The sequence below is a fragment of the Mesocricetus auratus genome, unplaced genomic scaffold (assembly GCF_017639785.1).
Source record: "Mesocricetus auratus isolate SY011 unplaced genomic scaffold, BCM_Maur_2.0 Super-Scaffold_100021, whole genome shotgun sequence".
Classification (NCBI taxonomy): Eukaryota; Metazoa; Chordata; class Mammalia; order Rodentia; family Cricetidae; genus Mesocricetus; species Mesocricetus auratus.
The window spans coordinates 5,936,317-5,951,722 of NW_024429202.1; the positions used below are offsets into that span (position 1 = coordinate 5,936,317).

At 53.0% G+C, this 15,406-nt stretch overlaps 1 long non-coding RNA gene across 2 annotated transcripts; it reads right to left on the minus strand.

Moving 5' to 3' along the window:
- Window positions 1-898: 898 nt before the first annotated feature.
- Window positions 899-7,949, minus strand: LOC121133289. 2 transcript variants are annotated; one of them, XR_005870110.1, is made up of 4 exons: window positions 7,629-7,949; window positions 6,586-6,657; window positions 3,602-3,795; window positions 899-1,102 (listed from the first exon to the last, which is right to left on the minus strand). It is a non-coding gene; the product is annotated as an uncharacterized LOC121133289 (long non-coding RNA). The 2 variants fall into 2 exon arrangements; XR_005870109.1 differs by lacking the exon at window positions 899-1,102 and having other exon boundaries at window positions 3,443-3,795.
- Window positions 7,950-15,406: the final 7,457 nt, after the last annotated feature.

The window sequence follows — 15,406 nt, forward strand, 5'->3', positions numbered from 1 at the left end:
CTTCGAAGGCCCCTGACCTGACTCCTGCTTTTCTTTCTCTCTTAGTCAGGTAAACTGACTGCTGCATAAGCATGAGAAGCAGAGTTTGGATGCCCAGGACAAAAGCTGGGCTCTTTGGATGACAAAAATCCCAGCACTGAGGAAGTGGAGACAGGTGGATCCTGGGGGATGGCTGGCTGCCCAGTCGAGCCTAACTGAAGCTCCAGGTTCAGTGAAAGATCCTGCCTCACAAAGTAAGCTGAAAATTCACTGAGGCAGACACCTGACAGGGACCTCCGGCCTTGGGCACTAGAATGCATATGGGCATGCGCACCACACACACACACACACACACACACACACACACACACACACACACGCACGCACGCACGCACGCACGCACGCACGCGGGAGACATGGAGGACACCAGTTGGAGGGTAGACCTGTTTTGTGTCCTCGTTCCTCTTCAGCTCACACACACACACACACACACACGCACGCACGCACGCACGCACGCACGCACGTGGGAGATGTGGAGGATGGCAGTTGGAGGGTAGACCTGTGTTGTGTCCTCGTTCCTCTTCAGCTCAGAACCCCAGATAACAGGGACAGTCTCTTGTCACCCACTCTCCTGCAGCCTAACTGTGTGCCCAGCAGTGACCAGGACATTCCCTGGTATGTGACCAGAGGTGCCAGAGAGGGCTTGCAGCAAATGTCCTCGTCTCTGGGCCATAAGCGCCTCTGGGAAACCAAACCCTCCCTCCCCCACCGCTCAACCATCGGGGCACCTGACTCCCTTCTGGAGCTCATTCAGGGCAAAAGCTACTTCCTGTCTGGGTCTTGGTAACCCCCTTGAAATCCAGGCTTCTGCCTCCCCATCCCTTCCAAATGCTTATTAAGCTGTTTGCAAATCCAGGGCTGAACCTTGGCGTGAGTTTAATAAAGCAGCAGACAGACGCCATCCATCATGGGCAGGTGGGCTGGGGCTGGTGGGGGTGCACTCTCCTGGTACTTCTGGTCAACCAGCGGCGTGCCAACATAGGCACTTCTGCTTCCCACGTTTTCTTCTGGGGGGCTCCCACTGAGTGGTCTCTCCTCAGCTCCTGTCTCTGTTAGCTCAAGTCTGCACAGAGAGAACAGCTGAGAGCCATGGGCATCAGGAACAGGCAGGGCCCTGACCCCAACAAGATACTTAACGGGAGTGGAGAACCATAACCTTAGTCAACAAGATAAATCACATTTAAAGAGATGGTTTGTGGTGACGGTATTTTCTTGGGGGTGGAGGGTGGGGGACATAAGATCTCCTGGATCCTGGGCTAGCCTCAAACTTACCATGTAGCTGAGGATGGTCTTTGCATCCTCCTGCCTCCACTTAAAGTGCTGAGAGTATAGCTGTGCTCTGTCATGCCTGGTTTATATTATGCAGGGAATCCAATCCAGGCGTTTGTGCACAGAAGGTGAGCATTGTACACACTGAACCACTTCTCTGGTCTTTATAGTCATAATCACAATCGGTGCCAACTCCCACGGCTCACCATTCGAGACACACACAGGCTCAACCTCATGATGGCCCTGGTGGCCATAGTCCCTAGTGCTCACTGGACCTGGTAACCAACCACTTCCTGCTTCTATTCTGACCTGTTCCTTCTACAGTTTTCTTACTTCACTCTGGAAGGAAGTGCAGTCTTTGAGTTACTCAGGCTAACATGCCAGAACCAAGTGTGACCTCTCTCCTCCCACAACCACACCCAGCCCTCAGGAAACCAGAGCAATGCTTCTTTTAAAGAACAGTCAGTTCCCCTCCACCAGCATCCCTGACCCCCGTCCTGTCCTCTGGAGCAAGAATCTCCCTGCACACCTTTCATCCCAGCAGTCAGGAAGCAGAGGCAGGAGGGTATCTGTAAGTTCCAGGCGAGCCTAGTCTATGTAGTGACTTCTAAACCAGTCAGAATTACATAGTGACACCCTGTCTCAAAAAAATATTTATGCCAGGTGATGGTGGCCCAGGCCTTGAATACTAGCACTCGGAAGGCAGAGGCAGAAGGATCTCTGCCTGCCTGGTCTGCAGAGCCAGTTCCAGGACTGGCTCCATAGCTACTGAGAAACCCTGCCTCGAAAAACCAAAAAGAAAATGCTATTATTGCTAGGAAGAGGGGGGCATTCATGCTGGGGTGCACATGTGGACAGCAGAGGACAACTTTGTGGAATCAGTTCTGTAGGCTTACGTGGGTTCCGAGGATGGAACTCAGGTCAGCAGACTTGTGCCACAAGCACCTTTTCCCAGAGAGCCTCCTCTCTGTCATCTTCCCACCTTTAGGATAACCTCGTGTTGTTCCTGGCGGCCTGGAACTCCCTATATAGCCCAGGCTGGCCTCAAACTTGTGGGGTTCCCTGCCTCTGCGTCCCAGGAGCTCTTCTTCCCTACTTTTTTAAAGCTTCTTATTGTTGTTGCTTGAGTTTCTTGGTTTGAGGTTTTGAGATTAGGGTCTCAAGTGGTCCAGGCTGGCCTTAAACTCCCGGCCCTCCTAGCTGAATTGCAAGACGTGAGCCGCCACGCTTGCTTCCTAGCTTGCACGGGTGCCTATCCAGCACCAGCCTTGGCACCGAGATGCCCTCATTTCTCCTGGACGAGGCTGGAAGCTCCAAGGTAAAAAAGGAAGTTTAGAGACAGACCTCACCAAATGAGCCCATTTGTGTGACGTAGGCACCATTTTCCAACCCCAAGACTAGCAAACGCCACATTGGTAGCTTGAAATCCCCAGTGGAGAGAATACGGACAGCATGGAGATTGACAAATGACGACTTCCTCCTAGGAGCCAGCTTCTGGTCACGTTCCAACCCACCACTGCCTCATCTGCTCTCCGCCAGCAACACACACAGCCCCTGAAGAGGCCTAGAAATGAGCTCTCCCCGCAAAGGCTGGGCATGCCTTCTGAACTGTGGAGCTGGGACCGTATGGCTTACAGACAGGGAGAGCCCCAGCTACCGGCTCCAACCATAGCTCCAGTGTGCACTGAATAGTCTATGAATGCACGGGCGCGCTGAGATAAAATTATACGTGGAGACACTTTGGACAGGGCCTCAGAATTATAAAAAGGCCTCCAGTTCTTGATGGTACCAAGCTCAGTTTTGAAATTATCCTCAAGGGAGATGCTGTGGCTAGTCCCACTCTACAGATGGGAGACCACAAGGAGATGTAATAGGTCCCCCATCTGATGACAACTGGTAGTGAAGTTGGGATTTGCACCAGGCAGCCCAGCTCTCTCATTATGTGGCATCACTGAAGTATTTGGGCACAGGGACAAGGGTGGGGACCTTACTTGTGGAAATGGGTGTTGTCTCTTCTCCACACCCAGCCACAAACAGCAAGGAGTCTTTTGCTACTGTTACTTGTTTCCTTTTTTATTATTTACTTTTATTTTATGTGCATGGGTGTTTTGCCTGCATGTGTGTCTGTGTGAGGGTGTTGGGCCCCCTAGAACTGGAGTTACAGACAGTTGTGAGCCTCCATGTGGTTACTGGGAATTGAAGCCTGGTCCTCTGAAAGAGCAGCCAGTGCTCTTAACCACTGAGGCATCTTTTCGGCCCCGTTGCTTGTTGCATTTTGAGACAAGTCTCATACCTTAATCTGTCCTCAAATGCTGTATGTGGCAAAGGATGACCTCGAACTTATGAACCTTTTCTGTTGCAGTGACTACCATAATGTAAAGGACGAAGTTTGCTTGGCTGATGGCTCCAGGGGTAAGAGTCCAGCATGGCGAGGAAGCTGGGCAGCAAGCAGCAGGCATGGTGGTTGGGGAAGGACGCTGCGAGCTCCTGTTTTGGACGGCAAACACAAAGCAGAGAGAACTATAAAAACTGCACAGGCTTCTGACTCCCAAAGCCCACTCAGGGATACACTTCCTCCAGGAAGGCCACAGTTGGGAACTAAGTGTTCAAATGCATGAGCCTGTGGGGACTTTCTCACTCAAACCCCCTGACTTCACGTCACACGGGCTGGCCTTATAAACCACGCCCAGTTTTAGGCAGTGCTGGGAACTGAGCCCAAGGCAATCATTCTATCAGCTGAGCTGCTGCCTCCTTTACATGTATCTCCAAAGGGGATCCCTAGGGTCCAGGCCCCTGCATGTCACAACCGCCTGCGTATGCCCATTGGACAGCCTCCCCAGAGGGGGCCACTTCGCCAAGTAACACACAATTGGCCAAGGTATTTTCTCTTCTGACTTACTCTAGGACAGTTTCCCAATCTGGCCTTGGCTCCCCATGGCCTTTTACACCTCAGTCCTCAAAGCCACGCTGTCTGTGAGGACCAAGGCCAGAGTCAACAGAGGCAGACCCTGGCGGGTCAAGGGCAGGCCGAGGAGCCGTCCTGCAATATTCCCTCAGTCTGTCTCCTCGGTTGCCTCTGCTCCCTGGGGTTCCTTTTCTCTTATCTGTGTGTGGATCTATTGGGCATCTGGTTCTTAAATCATCTGCCCTCCTCATTTCTGATGATGTCTGCTTCTGTTTCTCCTTGGGTCCGTCTGTTTAGTGGCAGCGGTGTATATGAGTCTTCTCTCTCTCTCTCTCTCTCTCTCTCTCTCTCTGTCTCTCTGTCTCTCTGTCTCTCTGTCTCTCTGTCTCTCTGTCTCTGTCTCTGTCTCTCTCTCTCTCCCTGCTTTGTGGTTTGTCTGTGTCTCCCTGTGAGTGAGCCCCAGCTACCGCTTCTCTCACTGCCCAACATTCTGATGTATGCATGTAGGTGTGTGTGTGCATACCTGTGCGTGTTTATGTGTGTTTGTGTAAGTGTGGTGTGTGTGTATGCATGCACATGTGTGTGCATGTGGTGTGTGTATGCATAGTGTATGTGAATGTGTGTGTATGCATAGTGTGAGTGTGTGTGTATGCATAGTGTGAGTGTGTGTATGTGACTGTGTGTGTGTGGTGTGTATGTGAGTGTGTGTGTGTGTGTGTGTGTGTGTGTTTCAGTCTCAGGGTCTACCTTGAAGCTCCTTCTGCCTCTGTCTGTCTGTCTGTCTGTCTGTCTGTCTGTCATGGCTCCCTGTATCTGTCTTTAGGGTTCTCTCGGGGTCTCTTCCTGGCAGTATTCACTCAGTTCATCATGGCTGCTCTCTGGAGACCCCCACTTACCCCTCCCAAAGTTCACTGCCTTGTCAAACTGAGCTAATCTCCTGCGGGAGGAAAAAGCTTCATTCACACTAAGGGGGGGTAGGGCGGAGGAGGAGGGGGAGGGCTCAGGGGCTGCAGCCTGAAAACACCCTGGCCTATAATACAGCTTTTGTTCTGGGCTGGTGGGAGGGGGCGGGTGGGGGAATGAAAGAGGGGTATTAAAGGAGCAGGTGAAGGACTTGTCTCGGCAGCCACGATAAGCGCTTACCCTTCTAATCTGACTAAGGCCTATTATCTTCCCGCCACAGTCATTACTATTAATATTAAACACCCCCAGCCCAGCTCAAAAACAACTCGAAAGCTCTGACTCCCGCCCCTTCCCGACACCTCCCTCAGTGCTTGACACCAGACCAGGCTCGCAGATCCCGTGGCCCTTGACCTTCCCCATGACCTTCAGGCCCCGAGTCTCCCTCTCCAACAGCCACACTCTTTTGCTTTGATGACCTACTAAGTGGAAGAGGAAAACTGACCCCCATGACTTGTCTTCTGATAGCCATATTCGTGTATGTGTGTGTGCACACGCGCACACACACATACATACACACACACACCTATCCTTTCTGATTATTGGATGTTCTGGTACCATTACTACTCATGTTCACCTTCCTTCTCCTTTGATGTGGGTCACCATGATTGCTCCATGAACATGTACCCCAGCATGATCATTCCTACTTTGTATCACTTGTCTCCTGGTACACGGGAGACCCACAGGCTTTGGGGTTCGGGAGATGGAAGTTACCTTGGGGCAGATGTCAGCTGCTGTGACTCCTTGATGATCTCTATGACAAGCTTCGGGCTGGAAAGAACCTCAGGCAGATAGGCAGACTGAAGCCCTGTCCTAAGTGGCCCTCCACCATCCGTAAGGAAAGACGACTCAGCAGAGAGAGGGGAGGGTTGTTTTGAAGGGAATCTTACACTGTCCTTCAGGCTAGCCTGCAATCTACTACATAGCCCAAGATGGCCTCCAAGCTTCAGCAACCTTCCTGTCACAGCCTCCCAAGTAGTAGGACAGAAATTAGGGCTCACACATGCGTAGGCTATATTCCCAACCCTCTTTTTACCCTGTGCTTTGAGACAGGGTCTCCCTAAATTGGAAAGGCAGGCCTTGAACTCTGGTTCTTCCGGCCAGAAGAATAATCGTGGTTGCAGGCTCCTACGACCGGGTGTGGCCCCCAGCGCCTACCCCCACTCCTAAGAGACTGCAGAACCGGCCAGCTGTGAGCCAGTGTCACCGTGTCCTGTACGGGAAGCCGGGCAGCAGCGCATCCTGTACCTCTCTGCTTGCTCAGAGCGCCACTGGCCTTCTCTTCCCTGGCTTCTGCCTACTTAGCACAGGCTCATGCAAGCTGTACACGGTGCCCCGAGAGCCCAGGCCGCAGCAGGCAGAGCCAATTCCGGCACTGTCACTAGCTGTGTGACTTCAGGCAATGTACTTACCTTCTCTGGACTTCCATTTCTTCCTCTAATGGAAAAGGGTTACCAGAGTGAACGAACATGAAGTACGTGAACCTGGAGTTAGCGAGATGGTGTACTGGTTAAGAGCACACACTTCTCTTGGAGAAGATCAGGCAGCTCACAACTGCCTGTAGCTCAATCTCTGGGATCCCACACATCTGACCTCTGCATGCCTGCACACACACACACACACACACACACACACACACACACACGCATGCACGCACGCACACACACACATAAATAATAATAAAAATGTTAAAAAATAAAGTGCTTGAAATCATTCCCAACTCATAGTAAGTACCGAATAAAAGATTAACTTTTATGGTATACTAATGCTGTGTGTGTGTGTGTGTGTGTGTGTGTGTGTGTGTGTGTGTGTGTGTGTGGTCAGGACCTCCTCCACACTGGGAGGCACCCACAGGCAGAAACACAGCCCACAACCTTACTCATTTAAAAAAAAATGTGTATGTGTGAGTGCCTGCATGTGTGTATGTGCACTGTGTACAAGCACCCTCCACAGTGGCCAGAAGAGGGCATCAGAGTCCCTGGCGTTGGCGCAACTCGTGGCTGTAAGCTACCATCCAGATACCCAGAAGTGAGCTCACTACAAGAGCAGCCAGTGCTCTTAGCTGCAGAGACATCTCTCCAGTCCTCACATATTGCTCATTTTTCAAGGCTAGAGTCTCAAAGTCCTAAGAGACAAAAATATACTAGGCAGTGGTGGCACATGCCTTTAATCCCAGCGCTCAGGAGGCAAAGGCAGGAGGATCTCTGTAAGTTCAAAGTCAGCCTAGTCTACAAAATGAGTTCCAAGACAGTTAAGACTGTTACACAGAGAAACCCTGTCTCGAAAAATCAAAAGTAAATAAGTAAAAAAAATAAATAAAATAAAGTAAGAAAGATGGAAATAAAGAAAGATCAAACAAACAAAGGAATGAAAGGTGTCCTGTCCTGGGGTCTCCTTCATCCCTCACGTAGAGTAGCTTTGTTCACCTCTGACCTGTCCGGCAAAGAGGACTCACAGCTAAACACGCCCAAGCGAGGTCATCTGGCTCTGCTCTGTTCCTGTACTTCACACACCGAGGGCTGGAAAGGGGAGGGTCCCTCTTTCCTCTCATTCCACTGTGCAGAGGTGTACCCTGAGGGGTAGGGCAGACACCGCTGGCTGGTGGCCCGAGTGAGGCCAGGACTTTGTCACCTGCTCAGTAGGAGCCTTGTCAAACACAGAAGCCAAAGGCACCCTCGTTTGTCCCCTCCTGGCTGAACCATTTAGCACCCAGCACAGCCTTCAGTCGGCTGTGTCTGTTTCAGGGCAGAAGGGTCCAAGTCCAGGTGACTGTCACCTTCCCCACAGCCTCCGCCTATGACCACACCTTCCATATGTCTTAATATTTGCACAGCCCAGCTGGAGGTGCTGAGCATAGAGGAAACCCAGCATCCAGGACTGAAGGTGACTCCTAAGTACAATGGCCTATTGTGGCCTCGCGCCCCCTCCCCCGCCACCACGCCCAGCACACAGCATCCTGTTTACCTGCCCCGGGAGCTGGCCTCTTCTCAGGTGCCACTCCAAGCAGGCCCATGCATGCATGCTCGGGCGTTGCCAAACTCCGCCAGGAGCCCCGGGCTTGCTATCCGCATGCCCTTGAGGACACCCTCGGTCTTTGTTTTTGCCCAGACTCTCCTCCAGCAAGCTGCCCAATAGATCTCCAGACATGGCTGTCAGGAATAAGGGACACACTGGTCACAGTAACAACCTCCAGGCATCTGGGCCTTTAAGAAGAGGCTCTGGAAGGTTCTGGAGTGCAGGTGGCATTGCCAGGGAGGTGGTGGCCGAGCTCAGCGGGCTCAGAGAGAGGGTTTCCTTTCTTGTCCCCTTGCCTGAGCCTGGGATGGGGAGCGTGAGAAGGCAGAGTCCACTGCTCTCTCGGGACAGAAAACCCATATAAGGCACTCTCGTGGTCCAGCTGGGATGCCATTCTCACACTGTGCCAGAGGTCAAAGGTCAAAGGTCGGGGCACCAGGAAGGCCTTTGGAGGCAGACCCTCCCCTAAGCAGGCAGATGGAGAGGGCCAGCTCCTCAAGCCAGGCCGTGTTTCTGGGTGCACTGCAGTGTGGAAGTTCAGGATGCCGTCTGTCCACACACCGTCCATCCCTCACAAAGAACTGTGGCATAAGAGAGAAAGGGCCCCCTCTCAGAGAAAAGCCAGAGGCAGAGGAATTAGAGAGGAACCCAAGGAGAGACGAGACGAGGGGTCCCGTGGGGGAGGGCATGGGGACAGATGCACAGCCATTGCACAGACGCAGAGGTGTGTCCGCCCAGCTCCTTTTGCCTACCAGCAGTTCCAGGCCCAGAGGGGAGCACATCGTGCCCAAAGACACACGGGGGTTTAAGGTCACGGAATGGGGGGCTTGGGCCAGAAGACGTTCCCTAGCTTTTTGCTGAGCTGTAAAAAGGGGCCTTGTCTGTCTCCCAGAGACGCAGGAGTTAGTAAGGCCTACATCAGGCCTGCCGACAGGCCTATGGTCACATTCACAGTGGTGTCACTGCAAGGCAGGCTCGACTGGCTTTCTCTTTTGCCTAGTCCCCATCTCTGTCTCTCTTTCAAAGATTCATTTTTAATTCTGTGAATATACACATGGATGTGTGCACATGAGTGCAGGAGCCCCCAGATGCCAGAAGAGGGCGTCAGATCCCTTGGAGTTACAGGTGATCAGGAGCTGTGTGCTGGGAACTGAACCGGGGTCCTCTGGACAGCAAGAGCCCGCTCACATGCACAATGTGCAGTGCACACACCCCCTCCTCCCCTTCCCCACACACCACCTAATTAAAAATAAGAATAAATCTTAAAGGCTCGGGCCACAGTGCCTTGAGGGGCTGGAGTTCCGGGGTGTATGGAAGAGTCCATTCAGGAGTGCAGGTTATGCGTCGGAGCTCTGCCGGGACCGGAGAGGCTGGGGCGGGCAGCGGGAGTTGGCAGGCATCCTTTGACGACTCTCAGCAGGTGCCAGCCACTGTCACTGCTCCACACTTCCAGCCCCGGGGAAGGGCACACCAGAAGGCTCCGTCTTGAGCTCCAAAATTGAGTCTGTGTACAGTTGGGAAGTAGGGCTGGGAGAGTGGGAACGACCCAGGAGGCCTTAGGGGAGAGAGGCTCCCGGGGCAGGAAAGAGGTCTGCGCTGAGGCCAGCCCTACCTCTGGCTCCAGCCCCACTGGGCCAGGGTTCCAGCGAGTCATTGACTAATCCCCAAATGATACACTCGCACTGATTTAGTCTCTCTGGCTGGCACTCTCACAAGTTCCCATTGTCTCTACACCCAGCTGCGGGCCCGGGGCAGCCACCTCAAGACCTCTCGTTCACTTCCAGGAACAGAGGCTCCCACCTCCAAGCACACGACCCTCCCCTGCCCTCTCCCAGCTGGCCCAAGGGCCCAGCTGCCAGGCCAGCAGGCTCTGCCAGACAGGTAGCTGGCAACGCTCGGATGGATGGGTGACGAGCTGACCGGGCTGGCTTTTAGACAGGCGGCCTGGCCATTGCTCCAGCGAGCCTGCGCAGGAGAGGAAGGGGTGTGGTCCGCGAGGAAGTGGGTGTCCGGGTGCTGAGGGATAGGACAGAACACGGGCAGAGGCGAGGATTTATTTCACTGACCTGAGTGGGCGGGAGACAAGAGAATTTATAAAACGTCGTTCTTCGTTAACGGCCTCTTCCCCTCCCCTCGGCGGAGGCCCCGCTGCGGGAGGGAGCTGACGCGGTCGGGGGCAGGGCAGGGCTGGGCGCTCCACAAGTGACACCGAGTTCCCAGTCTGGACTGGGCGGGCGCTTGAAAGCAGCTAAATTAGCAAAACAGAAGTCAGCCGTGGATTGCTTCTATGGAGGATTAAGTGTGATAAATGGAGGGTTTGTTCGCTCTCCGGTCCAGATGTTGTGTCTAAGTGAAGGGTTTTTATGTTTTTTTTTTTCATTCTTGGCCCATATCCCATATATATTTTGGATACTGCTGGGAGTATATAATATCACTGGAAAATGATGTGGTCTGGTAACCTTTTAAATAACATTTCCGCCCTCCTCTGTTTTCTAATAGTTTGTTTTTCTTTCCATGTTTGCCTTTTATTGGGGGAAATTTTTTTTGGAAATTAATGAGGCTCTAGTTTGGAGACCAAAATGAGAGAGGGGGCAGGGAAGGGAGGAGGGAGGGAGGGACAGAAGGTGGACGGCTGTGGGATGAGTCTGGGAAGGAGTAACGTGTGTGTGTGTGTGTGTGTGTGTGTTTAAGCGATCTTGCTCCCCACCCCTTAAATGTCCCCTGACCTCGGTTGGGGCTGCGTGGTGGCACGCGCGGGCAGAGCGCCCGGGATTCGTGCTGCCCGGGCCGCAGGGCTGCCTGCCTCCTTCCTCCGGGAAGAACCTGCCATTCCCCGGGCTCAGCCCCGGCCCAGAGTGAGGGGGATGGGGGCGCCTCCTTCCTGAGTGAAACCTACGGAATCCGGCAGGAATTTGGGCCTCCCAGATTTAAGAAAACAAACAAAGGAAAGATTGTCAGAGAGGGGCCTCCAAGAGCCGCCCCGGCCGCCGCACTGCCCTCGGCGCTCGCCCCTGGGCTGCCAGGGCCTTCAGCGGGGGCGGAACGCCTGGCTCCCGCTCCCATGGGTGGTCCCCACTGGGCTTCCCTGCCCTGGGCCTCCACTAGCAGGTCATCTCCCGGAACCGGTGGGACACCACCCTCCCCAGCACAGGGGAAAGGGGCTGCCAGTGCGGCTGCCTAGGGGGTGGTGAGCAGGAGTCATTTGGGACATCCCTCTGCCTCAGAGGAGAGTCTCACCAGCACAATGTCCAAGGTGAATTTGTGTCTCAAGCTCGTGTTTGGGTGTGAAATATCCACATTTCAGGTTCGTGTGGGGACAAGGGTCTTCCACCAGCCAGAGAGGCCTAGGTCACTGCCTTGGTGGACAGACTCAGTCCCGGGCTTTGCCAGACCCTGAAAATTCTAGAAAGGTGAGAAGTGGGAAGAGGACACCTATCAAGGTCGCCGCGCTGGCCGCCACGGTGCTGCCCATCTGTGGTCTTGGTGTCATTCTGCCGGCCTCGCTGTCTCCCCAGCTCTGGGTCTCCCCGCCCTGCCTCCACCTAGGTTTCTGCTCCTCCCTGGCTCTGTAGCTACATCTGTTTTAGGACTTCTCTGATCCTTCCTGTGTTTGTCCGTGTGCCTCCGAGCAGAGTGAGTGTGTGTGTGTGTGTGTGTGTCTGTCTGTCTGTCTGTCTGTGTCTGCTTGCCCCAGTCTTTCTACCTCTATTACTTCCCCCCCTCATTTTATTCAGTCTCCCCACCCCGCCTAGGTAGCCCAGCGGGCCGGCGTCGTGCCAAGGCCGCCCGGGGCAGGGCCTTGCTGGCGCTGACAGAGCCTCGCGCCCGCGGCCCAATTAGCGCGCGGCGCGGGCGACGCGGCATCTGGAATTGCGCTGCGCTCACGGCCAAGGCCGATTGTTTAGTCTGCGCGGCGGGGCGGGCGGCCCGCGCGGTGGCCCCACATCTGGAGCCGCGGCCAGACGGGCCTGCTGGCGGCTGGCCGGGGTGCGTGTGCATTTTTAACTCTGGGATTTGCTGACAAGTTAAGAAGTCAGAAAGTCAGTGGCGGCCGGCGGGAACTAGCGGGGCGTGCAGGGAATGGAGCGGCTGGAGCAGCTGCCCAGCCGGTGTGACTTTTCCAGGATTGAGTCCCTCCCTGCCTTTATCTTCTCCTTCCTCTTCATTAATTAAGTGCCTGAATTATCCCCAAATCCCCACACTCCCCATCTGGCAGGAGTTCCCTGAAGGTCAGCATCTACTGGGGAAAGCCCTGTGCGCTCTGGTCTCCCACGCTCTGGGGAAACACTCTGGAAGACAGAGAGTGACTCTCCAGTTGGGCGGCAAGGAGGACCAGAGGCCAATTCTCTTAACTCCCTAACGGAGCTCTTGGCACAGCTCCGTGTCCCCCTTGGGGATGGTCCAAACTGGGGAGTCTTTCTCTCGTTGTCAGTGAGCCTTCCAATCCTTGAAGACATGCTTTTGAGTTTCCATTCATTCGCCGAGTAAATACCGGTTACACATTGTGTGGGGCCCGGGGGTACAACTGTAAGCAAGCGTGATGGGCGTATGCTTGTCCGTACAGCACAGTTGACCTTATGGTAAAGCTAAAAGATGCGCAGAGACGGACCGGAAGTCAATAAACCAAAGTTTACAAACTGTTGGAGCTGGGAGTGTAGTGCAGTTGGCTGAGTGCTTGGTCAGCCTGTTGGGAGGCAGAGGCAAGAGGGACCAGGAGATCAAGGTCACCGTTCTTCATCAAGTTCCAAACCAATCTGAAACACCAAGACCCCGTCTCAAAAACAACACAAAAAAGAAGCATTGAAAACCAAGGTAGCTGATTTCTTATTGGGTTAAGTGTGGTCTGTAACCAGCATAGCAGATCCCTCTGTTTGCATCCACAGGCCAGGCGAGGCATTCCCTCGTGCACTGACTGAATTTAAACCCGGGATCTTTTTTTTTAATGAGTGTCTGCAATGCGAGCATGTGTATGTGGAGGCCAGAGAGCAAAGCCAGGGTTTTCCTCCGCTGCTCTCCACCTTTGTAAAGACTTGTTCATTTATTTTATGTACTGGGTGTTTTGCCTGCACCGGTGTCTGTGCACCATGTTCATTTCATTCCCGGTGCCAATGGAGGTCAAAAGAGGGTGTGGGATCTCCGGTACTGGAGTTAGAGGTGGTTGTTAGCTACCGCATGGATGCTGGAGGCTGAGCCTGAATCCTCTGCAAAAGCAACCAGCACTCTTCACCGGGGACTGAGACTTCTCCAGCTCCCACCAAATGGTTTGGGGTTTTTGTTTGTTTTGTTTTTGTTTTGTTTATTTTTTTCTTTTGGTTTTTCGAGACAAGGTTCCTCTGTATTGTTTTTGGAGCCTGTCCTGGAACTCACTTGGTAGACCAGGCTGGCCTCGAACACAGAGATCCGCCTGCCTCTGCCTCCCAAGTACCACCAACACCCATTGGTTTTTTTTTTTTAAGATTTATTTATTGATAATGTACACAGTGTTCTGCCTGCATGTATCCCTGCAGGCCAGAAGAGGACACCAGATCTCATTACAGATGGTTGTGAGCTACCATACGGCTGCTGGGAATTGAACTCAAGATCTCTGGAAGAGCAGCCAGTGCTCTTAACCTCTGGGTCATCTCTCCAGCCCCATGTTTCTTATAGTGAACCTGCCACCACTGTTTTGGCAACACTGGCTGACCCGTAAGTCTCCAGGATCTGCCTGTCTCCCCCTCCCCTGAAGTCCAGTTCTGGGGCTCCAGGGGTGTGCATGTGTCATGCCAGCTGATGTGTAGGGATCTAAACTCTATACTTGTGCAGCAAGGTCACCCACTGAGCACTCGCTCTAGTTCACAACCCCAATATCAGCTGCAAGGGCTCGAAGAATGTCACAGTTGTCTAAAATTGGGTAATTGGCATCCAGTGAGTACGCAATTTCCTCCCAGCAGCAAGACAGTTTTCACCAGGCCCCAGCTGCAGAGACTGCTACCAGCATTTCTGTAGGGCTTTTTAAAAAACTTTTATTTATTACTATCATTATTGGTGTGTGTGTGTGTGTGTGTGTGTGTGTGTGTGTGTGTGTGTGTGTACTGAGGTTCCTGCCTTCTTCCTCGTCAGGCCTGACCTTCTTGTCTGTTGGCTCCTTTCTTCCTTTTTGTCTGTGTGTGTACTCCATGGAGACAGACTTCAGGTCCACTCCTCCAAGGAAACAGTGCCTTGCGTTTAGGACCAGGAAGACTCTATTGCATTCTGTAGGTGAGTCTCCTGGTGAGAGCCAGGCTGATCTTCTGATTGTATAGTCACCAGACAGACACTTGGGGCTGGGGCCTGACTTGTGACCAGCCACTCACCTCCCTTGTGGACTTCAAATTCTCCCCTGCCTGCTTGGAGACAGGGTCTCACTATGTAGCCCTGGATGGTCTCAAACTCACAGAGACCTGCCCACATCTGCCTCTGGAATGTTGGGATTTAAGGCGTGGATCTCATTTTAAATGGGAGATTTGATGCTTGGAAGATCTGCATACAATCCTTAAGCTAGTTTTGCCAGAAGCTCTGGGAATAGCGTGTGTGCCTGCATACGTATCTATTCCATTCCTTTTAGTATGTGTGGGTGTATGCATGTGTGTGTGCTTGTAGTATGTGTGGGGTGTATGCGTGTGTGTATTGTAGTATGTGTGGGGTGTATGCATGTGTGTGCTTGTAGTATGTGTGAGGTGTATGCATGTGTGTGCTTGTAGTATGTGTGGGTGTATGCATGTGTGTGTGCTTGTAGTATGTGTGGGGTGTATGCGTGTGTGTGTGCTTGTAGTATGTGTGGGGTGTATGCATGTGTGTGTATTGTAGTATGTGTGGGTGTATGCATGTGTGTATTGTAGTATGTGTGGGGTGTATGCATGTGTGTGCTTGTAGTATGTGTGGGTGTATGCATGTGTGTGTGCTTGTAGTATGTGTGGGGTGTATGCGTGTGTGTATTGTAGTATGTGTGGGGTATATGCATGTGTGTGCTTGTAGTATGTGTGGGTGTATGCATGTGTGTGTATTGTAGTATGTGTGGGGTGTATGCGTGTGTGTATTGTAGTATATGTGCGTGTGCGCGCGCGCGCGCGCGTGTGTGTGTGTGTGTGTGTGTGTGTGTGTGTGTGTGTGTGTGTGTGTACTTGATGCCTGAGAAGGAAGCCCTGTGTCCTGCTCCATCACTCTTGGCTCTATTCTTTCACTAAACCTTGAGCTAGACTG